Source organism: Procambarus clarkii, chromosome 57, assembly GCF_040958095.1.
Source record: "Procambarus clarkii isolate CNS0578487 chromosome 57, FALCON_Pclarkii_2.0, whole genome shotgun sequence".
NCBI classification, from domain to species: domain Eukaryota; kingdom Metazoa; phylum Arthropoda; class Malacostraca; order Decapoda; family Cambaridae; genus Procambarus; species Procambarus clarkii.
The window spans coordinates 14924048-14947065 of NC_091206.1; the positions used below are offsets into that span (position 1 = coordinate 14924048).

The 23018-nt window shown below is 39.0% G+C and overlaps 2 long non-coding RNA genes across 2 annotated transcripts; both read right to left on the minus strand.

Moving 5' to 3' along the window:
* Positions 1–11314: 11314 nt before the first annotated feature.
* LOC123745019 (uncharacterized) lies at positions 11315–12208 on the minus strand. Its single transcript, XR_006771287.2, has 3 exons — positions 12092–12208; positions 11745–11904; positions 11315–11595 (listed from the first exon to the last, which is right to left on the minus strand). It is a non-coding gene; the product is annotated as an uncharacterized lncRNA (long non-coding RNA).
* A 7336-nt stretch (positions 12209–19544) lies between these two features.
* Positions 19545–22185, minus strand: LOC123745020 (uncharacterized). Its single transcript, XR_006771288.2, has 4 exons — positions 22113–22185; positions 20623–20676; positions 20263–20419; positions 19545–20040 (listed from the first exon to the last, which is right to left on the minus strand). It is a non-coding gene; the product is annotated as an uncharacterized lncRNA (long non-coding RNA).
* Positions 22186–23018: the final 833 nt, after the last annotated feature.

A 23018-nucleotide genomic window follows, 5' to 3' on the forward strand; every position in this document is an offset into this window, starting at 1 on the left:
ATTCAAAATCAACATCAGAAAATTAATATTGACTAGACTATAATCGTAGTGATTTAATTTCATCAATTCTTGACTTGTGTGAAGGATCGGTCTAATTAACAGGATGAAATTGCACTCTTCCCAGATGTGAACAAGGAGTTTAAGATAGTAGCTAATCCCACTCACTCTCGATGTGAACCATGAAACGTTCATGCAAACTGCACGTATTGCGAACAAGAGAAAGAACCATGAATAGTCTCCAGAAGGCTCAGCCTGATTATCTTTCATATTAATATCCAGCTTGGATGAATCATCCAGACTCTACGTAGAAGAGGAATTTCCTGGTGCCGAGTCCTGGTCTCCATTTAACTCAACTCTTAACTAGTTTGATATTTAGTAAGTTATAACACTCCGCCCACTACAACCAGCTTGTACTCCCTCTTCACTACTGCTGACCACTCCTGCTTCTCCATCATGTTAGTAAACATCGTGTACGCAGTGTGAACTTAAGTAGTAAAAATATGTTGGGACAGTAGAGCGATAGTCAATCTTCTTGCAGCTCTGCGTTCAATCCCCGACCGTCCAAGAGGTTGGGCACCATTCCTTCACTCTGTCCTATTCCAAATCCTTATCCTCAACCCTTCAAAGTACCCTTACACTCGTAATGGCTTAGCGCTTCCTCTTGATAATTACCAATCTCGATTTGTCCATATTTAATACGTACCCAACAGTAATTACTGGACAAAATTGAATGAAGCTTCAACCATCTGACCCTCAATCTCGAACATTCAGACATTTCTTCTCTCTGCTAACCCTATAGAGTGATTAAATGGAAATATATTACATGCATGCAGGCGATGAGTCATAATAACGTGGCTGAAGTATGTTGACCAGACCACACACTAGAAGGTGAAGGGACGACGACGTTTCTGTCCGTCCTGGACCATTCTCAAGTCGATTGTGACTTGAGAATGGTCCAGGACGGACAGAAACGTCGTCATCCCTTCACTTTCTAGTGTGTGGTCTGGTCAACATACTTCAGCCACGTTATTGTGACTCATCGCCTGCAGGGATCTGAACAACCTAAACTTAGTCCCTCTAGGATTATAGATCCTTGGGTCTATGTTGAACGTGAAAAAGGCTTTATCAAGTAATTGGGTTCCTGGTTTATCAAAACAGCAAGGGACTCAAGGGCGATCAGCTTCCATTCCCCCACGCATTAGTTTAGCTACACAGAAAGGAAATGCCCACCGTACCCTTGGTCCCGTCCCGACATCCGAGGTCACTCGTAGAAATCGGCAGTATTTTAGTCATGCATCTCAATACTAGCTAAAAATAGGATAGATAGTAGGATAGATCATGCCACGGCAGATATTTTTGTAATGTCTGCCGTGGCATGAGTACCGTAGTTAATGCTTTCTAACTGGCGATAGTTAGCCTCGCCACAGCATCACGAACAGTGCCACCACCACTGCTAATTACACCATTAACACTACCATAATCAATACTACCACCATCACCACTATCACCATTACCATCACGACTAAAACCACCACCATTACCTTCACTTCCAATACCATCACCACCATTACTACAACTAAAACTACCGCTATGCAGATGTACATATATATTTTTATCTAAAAAGAAGATAATCTATAACATTAATATTTCAGTAATTGACTTAATATAATTTGTGTTCAAATCATTCTCAGTCGAGTCTGAATCCTTATTCTGCAACTTATAAATCAGGCTAATTCATATATTATATTATTTTAAATCGCACAATAAACAGGTAACTCGGAACCCGTTATTTAAAAATTAGGAACACATCAGAAATTCCGATGTGTTACGACATTTAGCGGTGATGGTGAGGCGCGACGAGCATGTTGAATGTGTGAAAGTTATATTCACAAACTTAATGGTCATATATGACGTCAATGGTTGGCTGAAGCTGACGTGCAAGCTGAGGTGATCGCTACCACGTGAATATCTGATAATCTTACTAAATACAATACATTCCTATTCTAATTTAATTCTAATTAACTTTGTTTACTTAGGATTCTGGAGTTACTCTGTCAGGGCAACGCTCTTGTACGGAAAACTTAGTCATATATGTATACATGGTACCTCGATAAATTGTAAGGATATCTATGAAAGTAATATTATGAAAACTAAACTTACAATCTCTCTTTGTAGATGTAAAGGGGGTGTCATTAATAAAACAAATAAATGGATGACAGTTACCAATATGGGGAGAGAATACAGCGGAACAATGAATTAAAATTGAAAATAACAAAAGCTTTATATATTCTATAAAATTAGTTTGAAAGCAAGGATACAGATGTGCGGAACAAACTATGAACACACAAAAATCTATTAAGTAAATATTAGTAAGATTATATTTTTAACTGTATACAATAGTCTTGCACTGATCGTCAGACTATAGGGACCGTTTTCTATGATTCACAGCTTAGCCTCTTTCCGGAACATTGCTTAAATAGATTTTTTTTTTAATTCAAATTTAGATTCACAATATTTAGGCAGACCTCATCTTTAGTGTGTAATAATATCGAGTTAATATACCAATGTAACCCATTGATTTTGTTAAATATATTTAGTCTGCTGAAAATTATAATCATGTTAGTGACATATTTAAGGTTAAATTTCGCATAATATCAGTCAAAATACAATTATATGAATTTTTTTTTGTTTAATATTTTCAAAGTTTATATGAATGCTGACTTATCCACACAGGCGTAAGTGTTTAATCTGATTTAGTGTAACATTGAGGATCATGAAGAAATCTAAGGTATGTAAAGTAATTATTTATTTATATAAATAAATACACAAAGGTGCATTGGGTTAATGAGATTACATTGCAATGAAATGTTAACATTCTTGTGAACCCACTAACACGCATAGCGTTTCGGGTCACAGTTTCTTAATGTGTTCCTTTTTATTAAATAATTATTTTGTATAATAAATCAATAACAAAGTTTTAGTAGTAGGAGTAACAATGAACAAGTGCCGTTTATTCTCTTCTCTAAGGTTAAGAGGCCCTCACTAATTCTGCCAATGAAAGCACCAGCTCTAGCATGCTTGTGAAAAATTCATAGTCTCAAAGAAGGAAGTAAATAGTAGAGAAGTATCCTATTCTCTGTCCTTAGACAAGTGTCTTTGCACATAACTGAATGTTACAAATGATGAAGCTTCTCTCTGTCCTGAGGTTTTTCTTCACTTGGGTATTACATGACAGAAATAATCTTTCTAAAGTTTGTTAACTACAATGGGTCTGTTGACCAGACCACACACTAGAAGGTGAAGGGACGACGACGTTTCGGTCCGTCCTTGGACCATTCTCAAGTCGATTGTGTGAATGGTCCAGGACGGACCGAAACGTCGTCGTCCCTTCACCTTCTAGTGTGTGGTCTGGTCAACATACTTTAGCCAGGTTATTGAGACTCATCGCCTACAATGGGTCTGATCAATTTTACGAAGTCAAGCTTATCCCCTTCAAACGTAGAGAAGTGAATACAAATTACCAATGTGGCAATATATAGTCCTTACGAGCGCTGTGAGCGGAGAGGCAATGAACCTGACCAGATGGGAGGGTAATCTTGTCCTGCATTCTCATTGGCTGGCTGGGGCGGTGGGTGGGGGCATCACATAGCAGTTCTCTATTGGTTGAGCTCAGGGAAGAATGTGCTTGGTGTTAATAAGTGGATTAGAGTGTTTGATGTGTAGAACTTATATTGTGTCAACTCTATTGTTGCTGTAATTGTTGATTATTTTGCTGTTGTTGATCAGGGTCTGTTTGGTGATTGCCTAAATATTGAAATAATGAGATCGTTATGGAACAGGATTGTTAGAGCATAGTCAAGCACAGAGAGAGAGAGAGAGAGAGAGAGAGAGAGAGAGAGAGAGAGAGAGAGAGAGAGAGAGAGAGAGAGAGAGAGAGAGAGAGAGAGCGAAGGAAGAGGTGGAGATAATTAAACAGATAATACACCGACAATCTCTCACACACATGTAAAATCCCCCAAATACAAGAGGTGGAGATAATTAAACAGATAATACACCGACAATCTCTCACACACATGTAAAATCCCCCAAATACAAGAGGTGGAGATAATTAAACAGATAATACACCGACAATCTCTCACACACATGTAAAATCCCCCAAATACAAGAGGTGGAGATAATTAAACAGATAATACACCGACAATCTCTCACACACATGTAAAATCCCCCAAATACAAGAGGTGGAGATAATTAAACAGATAATACACCGACAATCTCTCACACACATGTAAAATCCCCCAAATACAAGAGGTGGAGATAATTAAACAGATAATACACCGACAATCTCTCACACACATGTAAAATCCCCCAAATACAAGAGGTGGAGATAATTAAACAGATAATACACCGACAATCTCTCACACACATGTAAAATCCCCCAAATACAAGAGGTGGAGATAATTAAACAGATAATACACCGACAATCTCTCACACACATGTAAAATCCCCCAAATACAAGAGGTGGAGATAATTAAACAGATAATACACCGACAATCTCTCACACACATGTAAAATCCCCCAAATACACGTTAATTCCTGCCACAACATCCCCATCCCACCTGTTACACCAGCACAACAACCCAACCAACAAGGCCTTGACCAATGATATAACGTCCCTTCAACCTGTCGCCCGAGTCGTAGCAACAGTAGCGGCCTTAACCATCGTAAAAACAGGACAGAGTCTGCCTTCTAATGAATGCAGACTCGTTGAGAGCTCTTAGCAGACTATTAAGTACGCATGTATGTGTACTCACATAATAGTACATATTTAACAGGGTTTGAAGAATCGAGCTTCAGCTTCTGGGCTCCTTCTTTGCAAATTGTGAGTCGTCTAAGTCAATAACATATTGTTTCTTGTCATGTCTGGCTCCGATATTACGAAATGCGAAAGGAAATGCTTTAAGAAGACTGCTATTTCCTCTTAAAATTCATTCCATTTACTTCCCTTACATTGTAGAATGCAAACAAAAAATATAATAATAATAATAATAAGTGCCAAGCCATTGGCTATATGGCACTTAGAAGGAGTAAGGATAAGGATTTGGGATGGGACGGGGATGGGAGGGATAGTGCCCAACCACTTGGACAGTCGGGGATTGAACGCCGACCTGCATGAAGCGAGACCGTCCAGCCCAAGTGGCAGGGTGAAGAAAGGTTTCTTTACGTCCGTGTCGATCATCTATTTGCCCATCTTCCATATGTTTTATGGTTACCGTAACTGAACATAACATAAGAATTAAGGAAACTGCAGAATGCCTATTACCTCACACGAGGCAGCTTTTATTGACCCATTCGAAGCAGCTCCTTTTTTATGTCTGATCATTCTAACCATTCTGTGTTTTGAATGGCTACATCTCAGTATTATTTATGTCTGTTAGGTAATTCTTTACCCATGTTAGGTTAGTAACTTCCGCTCACTCGCCTGCATCTCCAGTTTGTATAACAGTCTCTTGTGAGGTACTGTATCAAAGGCTTTTTGGTAGTCCAGAAATACGCACTCTACCCAACCTTCTCTGTTCTGTCTTATTTTCATTACTTTATTATAGAACTCCAGTAGGGTTGTCAGGTACTACGATTTCCTTTCGCTAACCATGTTGCTGGTTGTCTACATGGTTAATTCTCTCCAGGTGTGTAACTAGTCTCATCCTTATTCTTTCTAACACTTTACAAGAAATGTTTGTTAGTGACAATGGCCTGTAGTTAAGTACCTCTTCTGTATCTCCTTTCTTGTAAATTGGTACCATGTTTGCCTTCTCCCAGCAGTTGGACAATTCCCAATTTATAAGTGACTCATTAAATATCAATGCTAGAGGTACGCCGAGGGTCTCTGCTGCTTCTTTTATCATCCATGGTGATACGTTGACTTGTTCGTTAACTTCATTTTCCTCTTGTGATGTTTTCCTATTCTTTCCAGGGTTCAGGGTTCTATTTCCTAACTTCCTTGCTGTTACCTCTCTATTTAAGTCTCTCCCCTCAGACTACCTCCTCCTCTTCTTGCACTGGGAGCTGTTCAGGCTCAGTTGTGAACACTTCTTGGAAACTGGTGTTGAATTCCTTGCAAATTTCTTTATATTTTTTTAATATATCAACTTCCTATTTTCATAACTTCGACACTTGGTTGTTCATTGTCATTTTGCGTCTTATATGACTTTGTTGGAGTTTTGGTAGATTTGGAGTTTAAAAAAGTAATATAAAATTCATAGTTTGTTTCCGACACTCTTCTAATGTTTATGTATTCGTTTCTGGCCCTATTGTATCTATTCTGGGTTTCTTCTGTCCTTTGGCCTCTATTTCTTTCACTCTCTGTTTTTCGTTTTTTCTTCTTGGCATTGTCAGTTTTGTATGTGTGTGTAGTTACTATTTGTATCTGCAGAATCGAGCTATTAGCTCTTGGATCCCGCCTTTCTAACCAATTTATTTTCCTCTATTATGTCTACTACATATATTTCCCTTACACACACACATCCCCAGGAAACAGCCCGTAGCAGCTGTCTAACTCCCAGGTACCTATTTACTGCTAGGTAACAGGGGCATTCAGGGTGAAAGAAACTTTGTCCATTTGTTTCTGCCTGGTGCGGTAATCGTACCCGCGCTACAGAATTATGAGTCCTGCACGCTATCCACCAGGCTACGAGGCCCCCAGTGTGTGTGTGTGTGTGTGTGTGTGTGTGTGTGTGTGTGTGTGTGTGTGTGTGTGTGTACAGAAATATCTATATACAAGAGGATTTGCACGTGCTGCTACTTGCGTCACCTGCCCATTAGCATGACTGTGTGAGGCCGTGAGAGGCGGAGTTGGAACAGCGGTTGACGTCAGCAATGGACTCCCCTGAGAGAAAGTACGGTAGGCGCAGAAGCTAAATTTTTTCAATTATCGTTTGTATAAATCTAAATCTAGAAATACCTCTCAGTACTACAGTATATCAATAGAATTATTACATGCTATGCTGTTAATGTGATTTTCTCTTACGTAAATAATTTACTTATTTTGAGTAAACTTAATTATAAACGTACAAGCATTTATGAAGGTTTTAATTTGTATTGGATTTGAATCTGAACTGTCAACGGCAGTGATAGCCTACTGCAGTCACTTAGTGTTATTAAAGCTTTTTATTAACAAAGTTCATATAGTGCTTAGCCTAAACTAAATAATTCAGGCAGGTATTTTGGACCGTGAGGATGCTGTTAACATTCACTATAATTCAGGTCATAATAACTATAGTTACTGAGGCTATGAAGCATTATCTTGTGGCAGTAGATAATTGACACACAACACAATTATCACAAATCATTTTGTCGGGGACACGCAGCCTGTGTATATATTAATATATGTTAGGCTTAAATCGCGGTCCCTCTTAAGTCGTACAACTGAGCCTCCTCTGGATGCAAATCATAACAGTTGACTAACTCCCGGGTACCTATTTACTGCTAGGTGAACAGAGACATTAGGTGATAGAAAACGTGTTCAACTATGTCTGTCCCCCCCGGGGTTAGAACCCTGGATTCTCGATTTGCGAGCGGACAACGAACCCAATTGAACTATCGAGATCCTTAAGCTTGTTGAACATGTCATGCACAATTAAACTTCATATCTTAGGGTTATATGTGATACAACTTCATAAACAGTACTATTTAATGACGGTGAGTAAGTACGTGGCATCCTTAAGCTGTCTGCATGACCCCAGGGTCCGTCACTGTTTACTGTGACACACGGTGAGTGACCTGGCCTGGGTGTTCTGACACGTGAGTGGCCAGGCCTGAGTGTCTTGACACTCACTGGTTACTAGAGCCGGCCACCTAATGGTTGGAATGTTCCGAGTTTGCATCCCCCGATGCATTTTATTAACTCACGTTAATAAAATGTTATTTCCCACGATATTATGAACTACATCTTGTTTGACAAGAGTGAAGGTGCGGAGTGCCCAAGTGGTGTCCCAGGGGAGTGACACCACTTGGGACACTTGGGACACCCAGTAATCTCACGGGAGCGCCCAATTAGGTGCAGCTGTGAGCACTCTGGCCTAGTTGATAGAGGCGAGGCTCCTATTTTTCAAATGTTCGAAAACCGATTATCCCGTTATACGAAATGTTATTAACCAGGACGTTGCGGATTTCGTCATGGGAAGCGAGAGTGTAACCCCCAAGCTGTTCTATTTGGGAGTAAGTGAGAATGGAATTTGCATCTCTTAATCAACTGTACTGTGGGGAAGGGCAGGGATGAGCTCAGATCAAATATGAATTTCTAATAAATTGAGACTATCATAAGTTTATTATACATTTGTATTCATAATTCATATGATAAATACAATATATATATTATGAATACAACAATATATATATTATGAAAAGTAGCGTACTATGCCAAGCCCACCCCCCTCGCTCTATCGACCCCCACAACCCAGCCATGCAAATCTTACAAAGCCAGAAGATTCATACAAATCTTCGAAGCCAGACAAATCTTTCGATTTGTATTTGTATGCCTCCACACTCCCTCTTAACCTGTCTACATCAATCTCAAGCACAACAACACCCAGCTCCTCTCTACCAACTGAACCTTCGATCAAGCAAAAGCCTAGTTGTACCGCCTCACCCCGACGCCCTCAGAATGGCTAATCTCCCCTGCGAGCATACAGTGCCCTCACCCCTCACCCCGCCTTCACCGTCTCCTACAACCCTGGATCTTAACTAATGCGCCTTATTCTGTGAGCTACGGTCACTAACGTACACAATAAAAAGTACTATGAAAAGTCTGCCCGTCCGCATGAGTTGTTACGTCACCAAAAAAATTATGTAATTGCACGAATCTAACCGAGGCCCCAAGAATAGAAATCGTGAAATTACGTCAGTTTTGAGAGCCGCTGTGAATGACAGTTCATATTTTGCTGTTGCAGATATATTTGTTAAAATTCAATGTACTATTGGAGGGGGGAAATATTCATGCTGTCTATGCATCCGTATGTTTAATAAGGTTATCTGGGTTCGGTGAGGTTAGCACTTTGTATTTCGTACGTTGTGGCGAATCAAGGATGTGATTGCACCAACATCCAACATCGCCCTTCTTTTCTTCCCCACCAGTATCCCATTTTCCTCCCCACCTCTTCCTCCCAACTCACTGCGGGTTCTTTCCTCATCAAGTTCTATATAGTCATGACGCCTTAGAGCTTTTCCAAGTTACAGCCCCGCTCCTGTGCCAGGTTAAGTCTACTACGGGCTCACCATAGCCCGTGCTACTTGGAACTTTTTGTTCCTAGAAGCTGAATCTTAAACAACAACAACAAGCGCTTTTCCTGAGAGTTCGTAACTGCTTCATGAATCTGGCCCCAGGTCTAGAAGAAGGCACACTCATAAAAGCAATTGATGGTCTCAGTAATGAGAAATTTCCTTTAGTTAGCACGTCCAAAACCAACGAGAATGGGCTTCAAGGAAACACTGACTCTTATCAAGCTAAATTTGATTTTTTCCCAAAAAATATTACTTAAAAAAAGGATAAAATATGAAGCTATATCTTTCGACCACCTAGGACAAGCAGGATAAAATCAAACACATACACACACACATGTGGATGGATTATTTAACACGGGTGGTACACGCACAAGGGGACACAAGTGGAAGCTGAGTACCCAAATGAGCCACAGAGACATTAGAAATAACTTTTTCAGTGTCAGAGTAGTTAGTAAATGGAATGCACTAGGAAGTGATGTGGTGGAGGCTGACTCCATACATAGTTTCAAATGTCGATATGATAGGGCTCGAGAAGCTCAGGAATCTGTACACCAGCAAATTGACGGTTGAGAGGCAGGACCAAAGAGCCAAAGCTCAACCCTTACAAGCACAACTAGGCGAGTACACACACACAATTGTATTTAATAATCCACTAAGCGCTGTCAACGAGTCATTAGAAGGCAGACTCTGTCCTAATTTTACGATGGTTAAACTCGCTACTGCTACTACGACTCAGACGAAAGGTTGAAGAGTCGTTATATTATTTGTTCAATGGTCAAGGCCTCGTTGGAGTGGTTTAAGACCGACAGATACAAAGACCATGACGATCATCATGCGCATTACAAACTAATATAGGATTGAGATTTTTTTTAAGTTGAATAGCACTTGAGAGGATAAGTAATACTTCATGGAAAGGAAACGGAGGTTCATAGTGGCAAATATAATCTTAAACACACGTATTTGCAGATAAGTGAAGTTTATGAGAAGAATTAGGATATGAAATATATAATGGAGACTGCAAGACGACCTTGACACAGTTTTGGAAGTGACCAGAGACATAACTACTGTGTTACAATCCTGATATATTCAAAGTTATGAGGATTGGAAAAGGAACAAAAAAACCTCCGAGAGAAAATAACACCAAAATTATTATAATAAATAGTTTACTCTGTTGCCCAAACATAAGGAGCTTTTACAACAAGTTTTCAGAATGTGGAATGCAGTCTCCGTAAGACCGAATCTTGAGTATGTAGCCCCCGGCGTGGCACCCATGACTAATAAACTCAAAAGAAAACGAGAAAATTCGAGAGCTTATTGAAATATGGAGGCGAGTACACCCCAGTGACCAGCTGTCAGTGACAAGTGACCAGCTGTCAGTGACAAGTGACCAGCTGTCAGTGACAAGTGACCAGCTGTCAGTGACAAGTGACCAGCTGTCAGTGACAAGTGACCAGCTGTCAGTAACAATTGACCAGCTGTCAGTGTATTTCGTGACGTCCTTATCTTACGATGTGTCTGGCGTGGAAGGCTCTCTGTTACGAGAGACTATCAAACTTATGAGACTACTAGGGCTAAGAAATTACCCTGATTGTGAGGCTACCTGGGTAGCCAGGTGTACTGGTGGCAACCACTACAAATGTTAATATTTTGAGGCATATTTGGCATTATGATACAAAATACAAAAGCTGATTTATTCGTTTATTTATAAACATACATTTTTATAATCCTTAAGTTTCCTATTTTTGCACTTAATCTTACTAAAAAAAATAGTTTGTACTTTTGTCTACAATAAATCCTTAAAATACAACATCAACATACAAGATTCACACTGAATTAGTTGCAAGATAGGATTTAATTATTTAAATACATATTCAATCACGATATATATATATATATATATATATATATATATATATATATATATATATATATATATATATATATATATATATATATATATAAAATAATAATAATAATATATATATATATATATATATATATATATTATATATATATATATTATATATATATAATCAAAATTGTCAAAGTGTTTATTTTATAGATGGCATGTAAGGTTTAATGTTTCAAAGCACTAGTTCACTAGTATTACCACTCTATGTATACTAACAATCAGCCAGGTTGTTGGTACAGCAGACTGTGCATCATTTCCTTTCCATGCTCCAGTAACTGTTAGTGACCTTAGCGAGGTGATTCCTGCACGTTATGGGCGAGATACCTATCGGGTCCAGTAGAACTTCTCGCACCGTCTGGCTGGATTAAAACTTCACTTTTTGTTATTCTGTTCCTCTCACGAAAGTCCTGTGCAGAAGAAGCGAAGGTGTGTGGTGAAACGCGAGAAACAAGTTGAAGAAAATACAATATTATGTTAAATTAAAAGTTGATGTGAGCAAATGGCGAGGATATAAGGAGGTTTAAGAGAGATAGACAGATAGACAGACACTACTTACTTGCAATTGGTTTAGACACGAAGCCTCTCTTGCCGAAGCTGTGGCCACCGCGGAAGTTCCTGGTACCCATCCGTCTTTGACCCGGGAAGTCTCTGGGTGTCATGATGACCTGCGCGGCGCCCAACACCGCCCCCAACACCCACACCAACACCAGCAACACCTGTCGTCGTAGCAGAGAGTTTCACTTTTAGAAAATGAAGGAAGATAAAAGATATATATCGACACGACCTATATGATATATTTCATCCCAGGGGAAAAAACCCAGACATTACTACCAGTACATTATTGATTGTACATAAATGTTTTACACATTTCCAATCGAAAAGAGAGCGGGGCAGATTGCTTACAGGTTTAATGTTCATTGTTGGTTGTGTTAGCTGCAAGTTGAGCTTGGTAAGCTGCAAGTCTGTCACTACCTGAAGCAGTTGGAGATCTTCAACACTTACTGATGGACGTCTGAGTCCATCAGACGCCTTATATGTTCAGTACAGATTCAGCTGAGATGCCAACTAATGCCTTACATCCTAACAACCAGTTTTCTTATGAATTAAGGAAAATCATTGCAATTCTAAACACAAAATGCACAGCAAAGGATAAGACTCAAGCCGTAAACATAGGGGTGATAAACGAATGATGTTTATGTATATTGCGCAGATCAATAATAAACTCTGATAATCCATTGCATTTGATTGTACATGGTAATTAACCTGGACTGCGCAATGTTGCAATGATAACGCGGGAGGATCTTGCATTCTTCCTGCAACGAAACCTGGACGTGAGGGATAGTTTTTCTTGGAAGAATTCTTGGAAGCTATAATAGAATAACAACAATTATTTACGAAGCTTACAAGTCCATTCGAGTCCTTTCGTCATTATGTCCAATTACTCCCAAGCATTTATCCGTAAAAAAAAAAAATGCTTCCTAGGAAGTTAAATATTTATTTGTAACTTTTCCACCCATCTGTAATCTTTTTCTAAACTGCTGTTCCAGATAACAGTTTATCCAACTAAAATCGATAGTGTTTGATATTGTGCTAATATTCCGTTTCTGCCCGAAACGCTGCGCGTACTAGTGGCTTTACAAGATTGTAAATACTATGCTATGTATTCTCACAAACCCAATGTACCTTCTTGTATATAAATAAATAAATAAATAATAAATAAATAAATAAATAAATAAATAAATAAATAAATAAATAAATAAATAAATAAATAAATAAATAAGTAAATAAATATTTAAAATATCTTCAATACATCCCTCTTTTCGAAACCTTTAGTTCACTTGTTTACTTGCTTGAAAATAAAAATTAAGTTTCTTAATGCACAGAATTAACTTAGTTATGCTTCTGTGTTTACTTTTAAGATATTTTAGAGCTTAATCCAAATGGTGACCTTCATGGGCCTGATCAAGCTGAAGTGTATTTATTGTCATCTGATTCATATGTGAATAATAACAAACACACATGGTCTTAGATGCAACATTTATGCAATGTTTTATTGGTTCCAGGTCCTAGCCAATCCTTACTCCAAGTTCTTTTACTTAATCCGATTAAGAAATTTAAGTAAAGTTTAGCTGATATCTCGTACCAGTTTTATATAATTTTTGGCTTAGAATCGTGCACTTTTCAGCAGTGAAATGCTTCTGTCGGTTTTCAGTCAATATAAAAATTAATTAGGTCTTAATGTATAATTTCAGTGTCTTAAAATTACAATCCGACCTGTGTTAAGGTGATAGTGGGTACTGTATATGCCTGGCAATATTAGAGATGCGGGATCTGCTCCTTACCTATAGGCTGAGAGACGGAATTATGAAGGGAAAAGCGCCAAGCCATTACGACTATATAGCACATGGAAGGGATCAGGATAAGGATTTGGGATGGCACGGGGGGACCCTATTGGCTGAACAGCAGGGTAATGTGTCTCTCCATTGTGATTGGTCGGCTGGGACTGTTCGTGGGCTCAAGACCTTGCCGTTGTTACTGCTAAGGAAAGACGAACTTGGATATATCTGATGTGAAGTGGCCTTGCTTTTTCTGGGTTTTATTGTTGCTATATATATATATTTTGGTTTTCTTGTCAGGATATCTCTGGTGATATTCTGGTTCAGTGCGGAAATGATGTGATCTTAATTGATCCTTGTTGTTGTATTGTTTGGTGCCTTGAAAGAGATAGTGTCGTCTTGCCCATATATTGAGAGCGTTGGGCCTGACAGTTGTCAGTGGACATGCGCAAGAATTTATAACATTCATCTGCAGACGATGAATCACAGGACCGTCGCTGAAGATATGATATCTAGACCACACATCAGAAAATGTAGCCGTTTCTTCATTTTCTGATGTGTGGTTTGGTCATCAAAACATTCACCTGTTTCAATGTGTCGCGTTTGTTGTCAGGAGAGTTCTTCCTGAGCAAATTGCCAATTAGAGCAATAATTGAGAAAATTATTACAAGAATAAGAACACTTCTTCTTGTAATAAATTGTGAGATGAATATTCTGTTCAGGACTGATAGTGTCATGTTTTTTTTAATTTTATCAAAATATGTAAATAACTTCCTTCCTCCTACTTTAAACGTTGGAATAATACTTTCTGCTTTTGTCTAAAAAGCTGCTATGTGGCACTCAAGCTGAAACTCAATTCATTTTAAGAAACTGTAATATTTGCCCTGATGAGTAGTAACATATCGAGCACTGGCCGGATGTGACTGTCGAGTGAGTCACGTGAGGCTACATTACTTGCCATACTTAGGGCAGACGTCTTAGTCAGGACAATTAAATGAAACAACTTATGCATGACAGCCTGCAAGAAATACTGCCTGCCATTCTGCATGACACATTACGTGACATACCGCATGACACATTACGTGACATACTGCACGGCCTATAATTATATATTTTAAAGTGTGCAACGTTTTATAAAGTAAATCCAAGTTAAAGTAAATAAAGTAAATCCAAGTCTTCTTCGACTTTATTGCAGTGTTGATCATTAATGTCTCAAGGCGGCCATAAACAGCCAGGCAAAGAGCCATCACTGTCAGGTGGTTAAACGTATAAGACATAGTCACTAGCACCAGGAGCCATGATATCCTCGGCCTGATACCACTTGGTAAGGCGCTCCAGGATTGTTTATAGTCGCGGTCACCGCCACGTGAGCCATCTGCTTCACAATATTTAACCAACAGCATCGCTACCGAGTACTGTGATATACTGTACAAAATCATTTTATACGGATTGTGGATGCATGCTAAACTCATCCTTCACAACTAATGCCCTACATTATATCCAATGGTTTAGTTTAAAGACATCTGCGTCACCAGAGTGGAAGAGGACAAGTTAGGTGATTCCTTTATGACGATCTCATCAACGATGCTGCACCAGAAGAACGGGGAAAGGAAACTGACTGAAGGCCGGAACTAGCGTCATGGACCTCTCAGGTGACCCATGGTCCGGGTGACGTGCCAGACCTCAGGAGGACCGAGTGAACCCCCCGAGAGCTGACCCATGGTCCGGGTGACGTGCCAGACCTCAGGAGGACCGAGTGAACCCCCCGAGAGCTGACCCATGGTCCGGGTGACGTGCCAGACCTCAGGAGGACCGAGTGAACCCCCCGAGAGCTGACACATGGTCCGGGTGACGTGCCAGACCTCAGGAAGACCCCGAGTGCTGACCCCTTGGTTCATGAGCAGGTGGTAGAACTCTGGAGGAGCCGGATAACTCCCTGAGGCCTGGACCAGCATCAGCCAGTTCGAGTGGCTCAAAGTGCGTCATTAGGTACTTGACATTACTATAACGTGTGGAACAGCCTACGTGGCTCTCGCGTAATCTAGAATGGAGTTAAATGAGGTTTGGGATGTTCGCCAATGCTTTGAAAACAAGACAGACAGTCGCTATCTGAAAGACTGAATCCTATGAATCCATTAAATCCTATATTTTTAGCTGAATAGAGGAGGGATTGGCAAACAAAAAATATAAAAATAGTAGTTTTTTCCTCATGACTGTCACCAGTGTTTCACATAAAATAATAACAAAATATTTTTAATTTAAATTTTTCTCTAATAACACGGAACGCCTGAATTTACCTGAAAACATTACGTTATATGCAAAATACATTTAGTTCTATGTTCTAAAGATATTAATTTTTGTACCATTTACTATTTTGTAAAGTTAAACTATTTTGAAGTAGTTTATAGAGATTATAAAGAAGATTGAACCCAAAACCTGTCCCAGGAGTCACAGGAACTAGCAACTGCTAGTTCCTGTGACTCAAAGTGCGTTATTCGCTTTGTTCACCCCTCAGGCACCCCGCTCGTTATGTTCACCCCTGAGGATGAACATTACGACCTGCTTTGTACCCTCTAGTACTAAGAAAAGTAAAAAAAATAATAACTGATTATAAAAGCAGAGCAAGTCGCCTTGATCTTGACCATTGTTCTCAAGGATACGCTGAGGATGTAGCCTCCAGCATCCTAAGCATCTCCCAGATGGATCCTATTCCCACACTCACACACACACACGCTATTTTAACATTGCTCAACGAGGTAATCACATTACTTCGTTGTGATTTTGGCATATGCTTGTTGCGTAGTTATTATTATACAACTTTGCCTAATCGGAGTAATTCAATTCGGCCTTATTGTAGTGAAGATGCTGCTTATATTCACAGCCCATAAAGGATAGAGGATCATACATAATACAATAGGTCTATATTGTAGATTTAAACACATATCTGTTGACCAGACCAGACACTAGAAGGTGAAGGGACGACGACGTTTCGGTCCGTCATGGACCATTCTCAAGTCGATTGTCGACTTGAGAATGGTCCAGGACGGACCGAAACGTCGTCGTCCCTTCACCTTCTAGTGTGTGGTCTGGTCAACATACTTTAGCCACGTTATTGTGACTCATCGCCTGCAACACATATCTGTGTTTAAATTATAAAGACTAATTAATTAAAGAATATAACCTCATGAAATATATATCAGATATTATACATATTTTAATTGTAAGCCTCATTTGAATAAGAGCAACAGGTGAGAAATGGATACAAAAGTTTTCACCAAAGCTATTTATAAGCGATGGCTGAAGAAGTCTCGTGATGTGAATGTATATACATGCATCTTAATGTGTGTTTGTGGATGCTGGTGAGTGTTTGTGATAATGTTTATAATTGTGTGAAAAGATTTACGTGTTGAATGACATGGATTCAGGTTTACAGAGTGTGGTGTGGGTGTGAGAAAGGAGGAGAGGAAGATTACGAAGACTGGGGACAGACTTGGCGTGTGTGGGGGAAGCAGCACAACGTTAAACCCAAAATTTGTTAACCATTTATATAAATAACAGTTCAAAGAATGCACTTAAACTAAGATGCATGAAGAGGTGATGCTGCTGTGTATCTCTCGCTGGAGAGTGACGGAGTTTATTCCAAGTGACGCTGCATCACGTTGTGTGGAAGATATGCCGGCCGGTGAGACCTCCGTCTCCTCCACACCAACTCATCTCACCTCGTCCTTTCCCTTCCCTCCTGTTCCGGCTCTTCTCTCGTCTTACCAAACCTTCCCCTTCCCTCTCCATCTTCCCGCCCCTCCCACCATCACTGTGAACCAGCGGACGAGTCGTATTATAGTGGATGTGTAGTTGGTAGTTGGGAGCAGCGGCGGTGACGTCAGTAGGAGCGTACTGAACATTGCTAATGCTTGCGAGAGCCAGAGGACGACGGAGACTCCTCGTCTATTTGTATTATGTACCTGACCTCCCTTATGGTATAAATCCAATACGCACAGCACTCTCCCATTACGGGCTATTCATACCGATGCCATCTCTTCGGTGGTTTGATCACCAATCACTGTCCCATCACTTGAGAATGAACCATGTAGGTTCGAAACGTTATGTAAATATATAATTAGTGTAACAGTCTACAGTTAATTATTCTTTTTAGTTTACCTTGAACAAAGATGACATTTGGAGAAATCCTCTTCCAATTAAATCAAGATGCAAGAGCACTAGTCAGAGGGATAGAAGCCCTAAACAAGAAAAATAATAACACAGAATATGCAGTCATATTCAAAGAAATATATATATATATATATATATATATATATATATATATATATATATATATATATATATATATATATATATATATATATATATATATACATGACAGTGTCAGACCGCGGAGGAAGAATTGAAACAGGAATTTCCTTAAGTGCTTTCGTATTTAATAATACATCTTTAGAGGGAATGATCGGGCTTTCTGTCATTCCAGTCATTCCTTCTGAAGATGTATTATTAAATACGAAAGTACTTATGGAAATTCCTGTTTCAATTCTTCTTCCGTGGTCTGACACTGTCATATTTTTCATCACGTGTTAATTTTCGTGATTTACACACACACACACACATATATATATCATACACAGTGTATCAAGGGAGAGTTGATCCCAGTCCAAGATCACCTCACTGCACCTGGGCAGAGAAAGTGCTCCATAAGCTCTGGCGTGAAGTATTTTGATAACATTAGACTGACCCTCAGACGTGTTTGACACGGGGGATATAATGCTTCATTCCACAACTCATCTCTGAACATACTCGTTGACCCTCAACATTAATCTGTTGTTCTAAACTCAATATTATGACCAGTATGGTGAACAGAAACATAACTCTCCACTGGGCACAGTACCCAAGAGTAACGTCAATTTAAATGTTGAATCGACGTTTTCAACTTTGATTCATCGTTGAACTAACGTCGATAGCGTTGATTTAACGCTGAATCAACGTTAACTTTTAACCTTTGTGGCCACTGCATCTGCTTATTTCCTACCCTGATGTGCCTCTCTTGGGCTCACCTAATTGTGCTAGTGGGGCGTTGAGCTCTGGCTCTTTGGTCCCGCCCTAGTGAATGTGTTTTGTTGTGTTGCCGCTAATATCTACACTTTGTCCAGAGCATTAATTTGCTAACTAATGGTATTCGTGCACTTATAGGCTGGTTTCACATCTCTCTCTCGACACGAATTCTTGTAGTTTTTCATTTATCAAGCCAGGGAAGACTGGTTGCAACCCGTTCTCGCAAATTCGTAAAGTCAATATTGACTTATTAAATAAGTGCATAGGTGACATACTAAACATAATAGATACCCTTAAAAAGCTTCATAGAAAACACCGACCTTACCTAACCTTGTTAGTATCTTAAGATAAGCATCTTATAGCTTCGTAATTACAATTGTTACTTAACCTATTATAGGTATAGGTTAAGTAATAATTACGAAGCAATAAGATGCTTATCAAAAGACTGATATACTCACTGGTCTGTGGGACCATTGTATATATGACGTTCTAGCTGAAAAGATTCGTTCATGTGCTAAACCATCTGGGATAATGAAGTCCTTTTTGAAAATTTGGTATATTTGACATCATTAAATTTTCAGGATGACGCACTCTCTAACTTTCAGATACATTGAGAATATGTCAGATTTTAGATATTTTCGCTGGTTTATCATGGCATGAAAGATAGTGAATATGCATATATATATATATATATATATATATATATATATATATATATATATATATATATATATATATATATATATATATATATATATATATATATATACATTACTGTATCTCTCCTAAGTACAGTCTTGATGCTTTTGTACACAGACTGTAATCAGGTCAAAAGCAATGGAATACTTCCTTTTGTTTACTATTCATGTTTGAATTAGCTTGAAGGAAACAACTCATTCAAATTATCTGGCAATGGAAAAATTCCACTAACACTTTTGGTATTAAAATAAGATATAACGTATCTTTAGGCATTTATTTGTACTGTATATAGATAATAATAAATATTCCTATTTTCACAATGAACACATCGTTGGTTACAGTCATTTACTTAACGAAACACACAAACACACACACAAGTACAGACGTAAAACAGATTAACAAAAAATCAAAATCAACAACAACAAACATAATTTACTAGAATTAAAGGAAATAAGTATTAAGATCATTTTTATGCTAACTGCTTTATCACTGGATGAAATAAAAAGAGCATAAATTATATAAAATCAAACGGCTCCACCTGTGCGGTCTCTCAACGACTGCACATACTGGGCCAGGTCTGAAGTAGGTTGTTGATGCAACAACCTGAGTAGTGTCTCCTTGTTTTTCAGTAACTGGTGGTCACATTGCCACCTACGTAAACCAGGTCACCAGTTACGGTCTAACTGAAGGATTCGAGCGAGGCACTTCAGGTATAGACTTCCTTTATGGTTGGATTCTTCATCTACAAGTTCAGTTCTGTAAAGATAAGATCAAAACAAGGAATGAAAAAATGTATCCTCATAAGCCAAAGGAAAAACAATGAATTACAATTTTTGTGAGTTGCTTTGGTATGTTCCGTCAGAGAGAGAGAGAGAGAGAGAGAGAGAGAGAGAGAGAGAGAGAGAGAGAGAGAGAGAGAGAGAGAGAGAGAGAGAGAGAGAGAGAGAGAGATAAACAGACAATAGTATTCCAACTCACTTGCCAAACGTTTGGAACTGTAGCCTCTCTTTCCGAAGGTATGGGCGCCATAGTTCCTGACGCCAAGCCGTCTTTGCCCAGGGAACTGTCTCTTCTTCAGTATGACCTGCGGCGCCGCCAACACCGCCGCCAACACCACCACCAACACCAGCAACACCTGTTGTTGTCCGGCATAGTATCATTTATGACAAATCCAGAGAACTGATATGATATATTTCAACACCATCTACATGTTAATAAATACAGTCATAATACACAAATATTACTTAAAATAATCGATTTGGTTTTAATTTGAATTTTGGTTCTATTTTATTATATTTAACATTTCAAAACAGCTTAAGAGCATGAGAGTTTACTTACATATTTAAAGTTCATAGTTGGTAGTCACAGTGGGCTGCTGAGCTCGTCAAAAACCTGTCGAATAAAGTATTTCAACTTAAAGGTCGACAATAAATTCGTAGTATATGTCGACTGTCTCGAAAACACTGAATTCACGCTTTGCTAATATCTTAAATAATCCTGGTATCCTTAAAGAAGCATGGGTATTAGTAATGCTGGGAGTGGTTTAATTTATATTTATTAATGCAAGTCTATGTTAATGTATAAGACGGCAGGTGTGAAAGTATTACAGTGACAATGTGGTTGAAAGAACATATATGTCGTGAAGGAAAGTAGACTTTTGTATTATTAAATTTGCACAAACCGGAAAAGTGTTTATGCTTATGTTGTTAATAAAACCTAACTTTCCTAAGCCTAATACACGCTAACTGAAGCCTAATATAGTACATATATGTGGTATACTAGACCAAAGAATATTTAAGTTTGGGTTTTAGCTATTTTTGTTTCGAATTCTATTAAAAAACAGTACAAAAGTGCCTTACTGCGGCTCCATTACTACATACTGATACGATCGACAAAATAGTTATACAAAAGTTCGCTCATTATTGATGCTCATTATTGTGGGCATAGTTTTTTTTTTATTATTGTGAGCATATAATTGTTTATATAGTTTTTAAATAAATTATCACAAGTTACAGGCAATGCGCTGCAACACAGGGAGATATGTATACTGAGGTATGCTGTCATTTGCAATGAATATTCACGGCGGGGTATACTGTAGTCCTGAGCAGTGTTGAGAACTAAAGTATACTTGCCGGTGTGTCAGCATATTTGCTGGTGAACCTAAGCTCAGGTGTTGGTGAGCTCAGTACCTGAGTTCAGCTCAGGTACTGGCACATTTGCTGTCATGAATCAAATAAGTTTGTGCAAGTTTATGGAAATCTGTGACATAGAGGCCAGGGCGTGAGGTACAGAGTGAGTTGACCAGACCACACACTAGAAGGTGAAGGGACGACGACGTTTCGTCCCACTCACTACTCACTACTGAGTGAGGTTCAGAGTGAGGTTCAGAGTGAGGCTCAGAGTGAGGTACAGGCCGGTCTGCTCTTGTGCACAGTTGTGTGCTCAAGAGAGTAAGCACTCTTGTCTGTTCCACCATACTTACAATTAGCAATTATATTTATGCAGAGCGTTCTCTTCATTTGTCACAACGTACAAAATACAAAGTGCTAACCTAACCAGAAGCGTATGATCCTAAGCCACCCACCTAACCTAACCTCCCAATGCATAGAAAACGTGGATATTTGTGAGGGGCTACTTTTTATAAAACTTTAAATGTTGTATGTTGAGGACCTTAAGGTATATAAAGAGACGTATCAGTTGAGAGAACCAGTTGACAAGCTCAGATAACTATCTACGTCTTCACAAATAACTTAGATACACGAAGTATAGATATCATATATAACATCCCAAGTGTAGGACATTATTATTTAAATAGTAAAGGTACATACGCAAGTATTGTTGATTGTTATAGTTGATGGGAAAGCCGTCTTGAGTCTCCAGCGGCGCTGACTTTCTACAATTAGTTCCAGATAGCCGATCTACAGGCTTATATCCGACCGATCCCGCAATGATGCCAACTAATGCCTTACCAACCCCATTTATTTTAGTCCTTAACACACTCTTTAACTTTTACAAAAAGTAATACTCACACCAGAGTATAATATTTAAGTCGTAAACATTAATGTGATTACCGTCCAGTGCTTCTATATAGATTTGATATATAATGACATATATAATGATATATAATAACTTCTGATAACCCGAGGTGTTCTTTCATGCATAGTAATTAGCCAAGACTTAGCGATGTTACAATGGAAATTTATCTCGTGAATGCTTATCATATAGGATCAATTATTCGCATCAAAACCTAAAGATCCACATGGGCGAAATTAGAACATTAGAATTAGAATCTCCCTCTAATTAGAATTAGAGGGAGATTGGAACAACTCTGGGAAAATATATAACTTATAGAAGCTTAGAGTGATTAGGGGATTTAAGATTACACTGACAGAGAATTACATTTAACAGAACATTACAATTGTTAGAGGGAAAACAGCTGATACCGGATTACTGCTAACAGAAGATTGTAACTCGCAATTGATAAATTGCCAAGTTACTTGTTTACGTGCGTTGAGTCCAACGTTGAGTGCATTGTTTGGGGAAAGTGACACGTGGGGCTATGAGGCAGCGTTGAGTGCATCACAGGAAGGCAGCGTTGAGTGCATCACAGGAAGGCAGCGTTGAGTGCATCACAGGAAGGCAGCGTTGAGTGCATCACAGGAAGGCAGCGTTGAGTGCACCACTGGAAGGCAGCGTTGAGTGCATCACAGGAAGGCAGCGTTGAGTGCATCACA